This window comes from Pseudonaja textilis, chromosome 6 (assembly GCF_049901715.1).
Source record: "Pseudonaja textilis isolate UNSWEBS1 chromosome 6, rPseTex1.2, whole genome shotgun sequence".
Classification (NCBI taxonomy): Eukaryota; Metazoa; Chordata; class Lepidosauria; order Squamata; family Elapidae; genus Pseudonaja; species Pseudonaja textilis.
The window spans coordinates 20055477-20064486 of record NC_141995.1 but is presented as its reverse complement, the minus strand read 5'-3'; positions in this window follow the sequence as shown (position 1 = coordinate 20064486).

Genomic DNA, 9010 nt, shown 5'->3' with positions numbered 1-9010 from the left:
CCACTATACTAGCTTTGCAGCCTTTTCCTTTTTCCATGTTAAACTTTGCCAGTACTGCCAACAGTCCCTTATAAGTGTTTCCTCTTGGGTCCCTCATCACTTCTCTTGCTGTCTTCTAAATACAATCAGTTCGATAATTAACACTTCCCCGTAGCTTCCTGTAGAGTTGTGTGTAAACACAATGATATGAATGTTCAGCTAATGACAGCTACTAGAATATCATGAGAGATTGTCAAATATTAATCTGGATGTATAGTGTTTTATTGTTTTAAAATGCTATTAGTATTTTTAATTGTAATATTTGTTTCTCTTCTGAATTTAAACCTCCCAGACTGAGATGGGGGGCAGCTTTAGAAACTGAATAAATAAACAAATAAATATTTTGCTGAAATCAATGTACATTATTTTTTTGTGGTCAAATAAATTAGGCAAACTGTCTAAAAGGAGATAAGGTTGGTTTACCATGACTTATTCTTGATAAATCCACACTGGTGCCTGCCAAGGAGCGCATTTTTGTCTAACTTCTTGCTAGATAAATATATATTCTATGTTATCTATCTATCTATCTATCTATGTATAGCCTTGTTCAGTATACTGCATATGTGATTCAAGTAAAATTTAGTTGTCCACAAATATTTATTCAAAAACAGGTGTTAGAACTTTAATCCACTTGAGCATTCTTGTACGTGTTAGGTTCAGTTGTCAGTGAAGAAAACTTTCCTCTTTTTATTTCCTAATAGATTCTACAATCCTGTTCACACAAGCAAATATTCATATGAATGTACTCCTTCTGTAACCATTCGGCCTTACCATATTCGTGTCACACATTGTACTCTTGAGAATAAGCAGGTTTTACTATTTATTTTATACAGAATGCTAATTATTCAGCTCTTAGAGTCTTACAAAACTGTAGCTCCCCTAGAAGCAGTCTGGTTTAGCCTTAAACCAGATTAGATTATTTCTCTATGTAAACCCTTTTTTGTAGTCATTCATATTGGGAACAGACATCCAGATGAATCTTATATCAGGGAGAGAGAATCTTCCCTCTTCAGAGGAGGACTAATGCCAGATCTGACTGGTTCACCCGTACCTGTATTCCGATCACTGGCTGGGCCCGCCCACTTGCCCCGATCCTATACCATCCTATATATCTCACTCTCTGGCTCACTTATCCTGCCCACGCAGCCCAGCTGATTTCCATGTCTTGCCTGCCCTACTCATTGTGGCTGCCTGAGGTGTGCTGGAAGCCATGCACATGAAATCGTTGTGTGTTTGAAGCCGCACCAAGCACAGAAGGCCCAGGCATGCACTCACATTTTTGGTTCTGCACTAGGCAAACCGGTTGTTAAATTATGTGAAGCCCACCTCTGCCCGTTTAGGGAGTTCTCCCTTTATCTAGGGAATAAGTTCTATATCAAGAAAGTTAGTTTTATAGCTAGAACATGGACTATTAGTCACTTAGAGACAACAAAGCCAATTGGATGTCCTGTTGTTGTTTATTTGTTCAACATATAACCTGTATTATACAACAAATTAAAGCAATAAAACAGTAAGAAACCACACACGCCCTCTCTCCCTGTCTCTCTTGAATTCTTTTTTTTTTTTTTTATGATAGCATAGGACTTTAAATGTCGGGCATTAAGGGGAACCAGAAGAAACTAAACATTACAATTAAAGGTGAAGAACTCTTACATTTGAAAAGCTTATTTTGCATAGCTAAAACCTAACTAAGCCCCTGCAAAAAACTCATGCTGAATTGCTAAACTGATTTGTCTTCAGCATACACCGTGGTCAACACAGTAACAAAATACTGTACACTTTTCTGACTATTGCTTTGAGGCTTCTTAATATACCTACAGATTAAAACTGGCAATCTATCTGCCAAGTGCAACCAAGAAACCAAAATATTCTGGCAATTTAAAAGCTTGACTGGAAAGATACACTGTCTGTAGAGCATCCATGTATTCCTCGTTTACTGACTGCGTTTAATGACCATTCAAAATTATGATAGACTAAACTAAAAGCTTTGTTTTATTTATTTATTTATTTATTTGGTTTGTCAATTGCTTACAAGATAATAGAAATAAGCAAAAACATAGTTATGAATACATGGATACATATAAGAAAAATAAAAAATAAAAGAAACAATAGGACAGGGACTGCACGCCCCCTACAGACCTCTTAGGAAAGGGGTGAGGTCAATAGTAGACAGTCTAAGGTTAAAGTTTTTGAGGTTTGGGGAAGAAACCACAGAGTCTGGTAGAGTATTCCAGACATTGACCACTCTGTTGCTGCAATCAAGTTTCCTGCAATCAAGTTTGGTGCAACTAACTTTGAGTTTGTATCTATTGTTTGCTCTTGTGTTGTTATGGTTGAAGCTGAAGTATTCATTAACATGTAGGATACTGCAATGTATGATTTTATATACTATACTTAGATCGGACCGAAGGCGGCGTAGTTCTAGGTTTCCTAGGTCTAGAATTTCGAGTATTCTGCAACGAGCAGAGGAGTGGAGAACTCTTCTTGTGAAATATTTCTGGACTTTCTCAACTGTGTTAATATCAGATACGTAATGTGGGTTCCAGACTGATAAGCTGTATTTGAGTATTGGTCTAGCAAATGTTTTGTATGCTCTAGTTAGTAGTGTGACCATAACATCACTCCATTATTACTATTAGGGTGTTTCACAAATGGCATACATTTATGACTGTTTCCTATTGACCATCCCCGTTTCTGTGCTTCACAGCCAGCTTCATAAAGCAGAGTTAACATGGGAAATAGGTTGCAGTCAGGTGCAATAAGTGTGGTGACTCGCTTAACAACTGAATGGAAAGTGACACTGTAAGTCTGGTGCAGTCATGTGATTTTTGCTCGCCAATGTGGTGATTACTTAGCAATCAAGTTGCTGGTCCCAATTGTGATTACTAAGCAAAAACTATCTTTTGCATTTCTTAACCTTCACAAAAGGAAACAAAACTCATTGACTACAAGATTTACTTCTTGTAATCAAAGCAAACAAGATTTACTTGTTGCAATCAAATAAAAAGATCAATAAAGTTATCTACAAGGCAGGCAGAAATATACACTCATCTGGTTCATCCTCTGCCTGTTAGCTCAATCCATCCAATGAAAACAGAGGGAGAACCCACAGGCTTCAATCTTTTTTTTAAAAAAAAAGCTAACCACAGAGCATTTCATGTTCGCATTGTCAAGGTTACATAGTTATCTTATATTCTTCCCTTTTTAATATTAATTGAATTCTTGAATTATACTCCGCTCTGAGACAAATCCTTATTTAAAAATATATATGTCAGTAATTGAAAACATACATTATTTCATTTCTGTGTCTAATTATTTTTTTCCAAAACAACATAAAATCACATGCATTATATTTTTCATCTTTGAATTAGAGCTATGGCGGTGCAGTAGTTAAAATGCAGTATTGCAGGCTAACCCTGCCCACTGCCGGGAGTTCAATCTTGACCAGCTCAAATATGATGCAGCTTTCCATCCTTCCAAGATTTGTAAAATGAGGACTGGGATTGTTAGGACAATATGTTTACTCTGTAAAATGCTTACAGGAGGCTATAAAGCAGTATGAAGCAGTATATAAGCTATTGAAGAGAAATAGAAGGACATGCACCAAACAAAACAGTAAGTCAACATACACTTGTTAGAAAACCTTAAGGCTAGTACACAGGTAGTCCTCAATTTACAACAATTTGTTTAATGACCATCTTTAAAAAAATGATTTATGACCGTTTTTCACACTTACAACAATTGCAGCATCCCCACAGTCATGTCATCAAAATTTGGATGCTTAGCAACTGGCACATACTTATGACGGTTGTAGCATCCTGGGGTCATGCCATCCCCCTTTGCAACTTTCTAGCAAGCAAAGTCAACAGGGAAGCTACATTCACTGAAGCACCGTGTTACTAACTTTTAACAACCTCAGTAATTCACCTAACAACTGTGGCCAAAAATAAATAAATCATAAACTGGGACAAAACTCACCTAACAACTGTTCCATTTACCAATAAAAATTTTGAGCTCAATTATGATCCTAAGTCAAGGACTACCTGTACTTTGAAGAAAAAAATACCTTCGTCAGGGGTTTATGAATGACAGAAATGTCCTTTTAGGATAAATACTTTGAAGTAATAGCGTCAGATAAAATATGCATAAGGGACACATTGACCAGCACAAGACCAGATCAAGCGTAAGCTTTTATATGTACAGTTTGTCGTATATCTGTGCATTAATACCCACAGCTGAGTTTCAGGAAGGATGCTTAATCACATCTTGTACTTTCAAAGCATAATTCTGACCGTAGAACTTAACAGTAACCATGCTGAACAAAGAATACTTTTTCTCCTTACTAAGATGACAATAGTTTTGTCACATACCTGCCAAGATACTACGTATAATTTGATTGGTAAATTATTTATCCTGCTTGATCACACTACTTCAGGTGCTAAATAGCATTAGCAATAAGACTTAGACTTATATACCGCTCCATAGTGCTTTATAGCACTCTCTGAGTAGTCTAAATGTCAGCATATTGCCCCCAACAATCTGGGTCCTCATTTTATCTCACTTTATTCACAAGTTTAAAGAAAGTTTTCTGATCCTTTTTTATTAAGGATAAAATCAAAATAATTGATTAATTTTATGTGCTTGACATTACACTAGATCTGTTAAACAAGCATTTTGGGGGCACAGTTTATTGACTGTTCAAAAGGAGTTCAAGTAACATTAAAGGATTGAAATTCAGCCTGCATACTGATGAGAATGCAGACGATCCACTCACTTGTCCGCAATCTAGTTTCCCTGTTGGGCTGGTTTCTGAATCACCACCTCAACTCGAAAAAGCTAGTAACACAAATACAATCTACCAATACCTTGTGGATAATTATACAACAGGGTATAATAATAAACAAATTTATGGATCTGCACTGACCATTTATTGTGGCTGTTCCTTTAACAAAAGGTTGCTATGCACATGCGGGTAGGTGTACAGTCATTTCTTTCAGAACAGAAAGGTATCATTGGTTAATGTTAACTATTATTAAAGAGCAAACGTAGCGTAGGTACTGGCAATGCCCGGGACACTGAAGGTCATTTTCGCCTACCTGGAGTCTTCCAAATAGATCAGGGGTCTCCAATCTTGGCCACTTTCAAGCCTGGTGGACTTCAACTCCAGGCTTAAAGTAGCCAAAGTTGGAGACCCCTAAAATAGACTGAATGGACAACTCTGGCCATTCTCAACCCGTCCTTTGGCCTCGTTGGCTGAGAATTTAGATTGGGTAGGGGGGGTCTTCAAACTCGACAGCTGTAAGACTTGTGGACTTCAACTCCCAGAATTCCTCCTCCAGTCATGTTAGCTTAGGAATTCTGGGAGTTGAAGTCCACAAGTCTTAAACTTGCCAAGTTTGAAGACTTGTGATTTAAATAACTGCACTCCCAGAAGACTTGGGAGGTCCCCAAATTGAATTCATTTTAAGAGACGATCTGCTGTGTACGGTAAACTCCTAAGGCAAAATAATACTAATACTAATAATAATAGGAGCAAGGTGCGCTAAACCCAGCGAAGACCACTTTACCAGAAAAACAAAAACAAAACCACCTTACAAAGCACGTGGGCGCTGTTACAACTTTTACCCACTCCACCCCCTGAAAAATTGGCTCCAGCTAGCTGGGAAATATAGCAATTGCAGCGTGGGACTTAAGCCCCGCCCCTCGCCCGTAGCCGAACTGCGCCCTTTGATCCTTCGGCTGGTGGCGTTTCTCCTCTGTGTGACGTCATTTCATTCATTCTCAGGCCGAAGCGGAGGAGGGAGCCGTTTGAACCGAGACGGGGAGCCTACCTACGTCGCCTTGATAGCTAGCTACCCCAGCTTTCGGTTAAAAGGAATCGATGCCAGAAGTAGATTAAAAACGGTTTTATTTTTTTTAATCGTTTTTCAGTACCAAGATTTCTACATATCGAGTATTCTTCCGACCGATTGCTCAATAGATCAGGGGTCTCCAACCTTGGCCACGTTAAGCTTAGAGGACTTCAATTCCCAGAATTCCCCAGCTAGCTTTGCTGGGCTTTCCCCAGCTTTGCTGGCTGGGGAATTCTGGGAGTTGAAGTCCACCAGGCTTGAAGTTGCCATGGTCAATATACGTATAATAGCTCGCTTTCCTCCTACCCCGCCCCGTTTCCTGAATCTTAGTGGTGCAGTCCCTTTTGATATTCCGCTAGGAATTTATCTGCTTCAGGGGACTGCGAGAAGCGTAGATGCTTCTGGGTCTTAAAATCCATTGATTTTAGGTACGATCTTTCTTTCCCAGGGGCAGGAGTTGAGACAGAGAATGATTGTTTTATTGCATACATATGGCCCTTAAATATTTATCTATAAACAACCAAAGGGCATTGTTGTTCTGATCCTACTCCATCTTAGATATTACCAGTCGAAACTTTCTTGAACAGAGTTCACTTCATCAAAAGGAGTGAGGAAGGGAGCTGCTACTCAGGACACTATATGCATTTAATAAAAGTTGTTAGTCTGAAAGGTGCTATCAGGCTTCTGATTTTTCTAAGGTACATCAAAAGGTTTCAGGCTATGTCAAAAGGTCTCTATAAACCCCAAAGGGTACTTAACACATGACCGTTTTTAATGCATTTATTATCAAATATTTTAGGAATGTCTACACAAAAGGAAAAAAAATACATAGTGGAAGGAAAATAAAATATTAAATAAACAGATTTGCAATTGTCACAACATTTAAAATGTTATTATTTCATGGATTAAATAAACATTTCTTTTACAATTTTGTCTTAAATTATACCTTGGGTAAATTTTATTGAATTTTTCCATCAGTCTTCCAATTGTTGCAGTGTATGTGTTTAAAATTTTGAATCCCAAGATCCTTTATTTCGTCTGTCTCTATCATATTTAACAGCAATTTGCATATATGCAGTATAGATAGTCCTTGATTTACAACCATTCATTTAGTGACTGCTTGAAGTTACTACAGCACTGAAAAAGTGACCTATCCTCAGTTTTCACACTTATGATTGTTGCAGCATCTCCACTGTCATGTGATCAAAATTTGGACATTGGCAACTGGCATGTATTTATGACAGTCCCACTGTCCTGGGGTCATGTGATAATCATTTGTAACCTTCCCAATTGGCTTCTGAAAAGCCAAGTCAATGGGGTAAGCCAGATCCGACCCCATGATTTGCTTAACAACTGCAGTGACTCACTTAACAACTGTGCCAAAAATGTCATAAAATGGAGCATAACTCACTTAACCTTGCTTAGCCACAGAAATTTTGGGCTCAATTGTGGTGTAAATCAAGAACTACCTGCATCCCAATTTATCTGCTCGCCTATCCTACTTGACTTAATGCCACACTGCACTTTCCAAATTTTGCTCATTGTCCCTTCTCATAGCTTTCAATCAGAATTCTGACAAACGTTCTCAGACATATTCAACAGAGTAATCCTCCCGTAGCTTTGGCATTCATTCTTGCTTATTTCCCCTTTGTACTATTGAATTGGCATCCTTCAGTGTCAAGATACTATGATATCGTGCTATGAAACTGGTAACTGCCACTTCCCGTATTGTTTCTATGCTGTATGCAAAGCTGGAGGGTCCTCTCCAAAGCACAAGGCCTGGGTAATTTAATATGGAGGATAAACTGTTACCCAAGCAGCAGATCCCCCTTCTCCACGTCACTGAAATAGTCTAATGGAACGGCAGAGCCGGTATGATTAGTTCCAGCTGCATCTCAGGAGTTACCAGAACGTGATTGTACACAGTCACAAACTGCTTCCGGGATTCCGGCTCTGGATTTGTACTATAGGACAACAGTACAGGCATTCCACCAGTCCTCAGGCACAGATGCATAATTTACCCATACATTAAATAACCCACATAGCCATTCCATATACAACCCATATCTGTATTTTAACCTTTCTTCAGTTACAATTGTACTTTAGAATTGCTCAACAGTCTTACATCATTTTTCTGATTTTTTTTTTAACACTAGTATTGATTATATGCCATCCAGCAGCATCAGCAGTGTTAGCAATCACACAGATAGACCTTCTCCAGAATAAGGGTCTGGCATTAATAGCATTTGATTCAGTTTGACACATCAACATATCACTTTCATACAAATCTCTAAAATGGGGCGTTGGCCTTCTGTCATTTTAGTTTTGCCCCAAGTAACTTCATCATTTTTATTTTATTTACGTTCATAAGAATCCTTCTAGTGCATTCTTTTATCTTCTTCCAAAACATTAATGTTCATCAAAATTGCCCTGCATTTTCCAACCCAACTGAATTTTTATTCTGACTCAACATATTGCTTTTATCTAGGCTTTTCTCACTGCCACAATACTACCATTAGTGGCAACAATAATAATCTGCAAAGAATTCTACAACAGATAACAGATAATCAGAGTTGGAAGGGACCTTGTAGGTCATCTAGTCCAACCCCCCGCCCAAGCAGGAGACCCTACACCATTTCTGACAAATGGCAGTCCAATCTCTTCTTTAAAGTCTCAAGTGATGGCGCTCCCACAACTTCTGAGGGCAAGCTGTTCCATTGGTTGATTTTTCTGTCAGAAAATTTCTCCTTATTTCCAGGTTAAATCTCTCCTTGTTCAGTTTCCATCCATTATTCCTTGTCTGGCCTACAGGTGCTTTAGAAAATAGCTTGACCCCTTCCTCCCTGTGGCAGCCCCTCAAATACTGGAAGACTGCTATCATGTCTCCCTTGGTCCTTCTCTTTACTAGACTAGCTAAGCCCAGTTCCTGCAACCGTTCATTGTATGTTTTATCCTCCAGTCCCCTAATCATCCTGGTTGCTCTTCTCTGTACTTTTTCTAGAGTCTCAACATCATTTTTATAATGATGTGAACAAAACTGGATGCAGCACTCTAGGTGTGGTCTCACTAAGGCTTTATAGAGTGGTATTAGTGCTTCCCTTGATCTTGATTGTATCCCT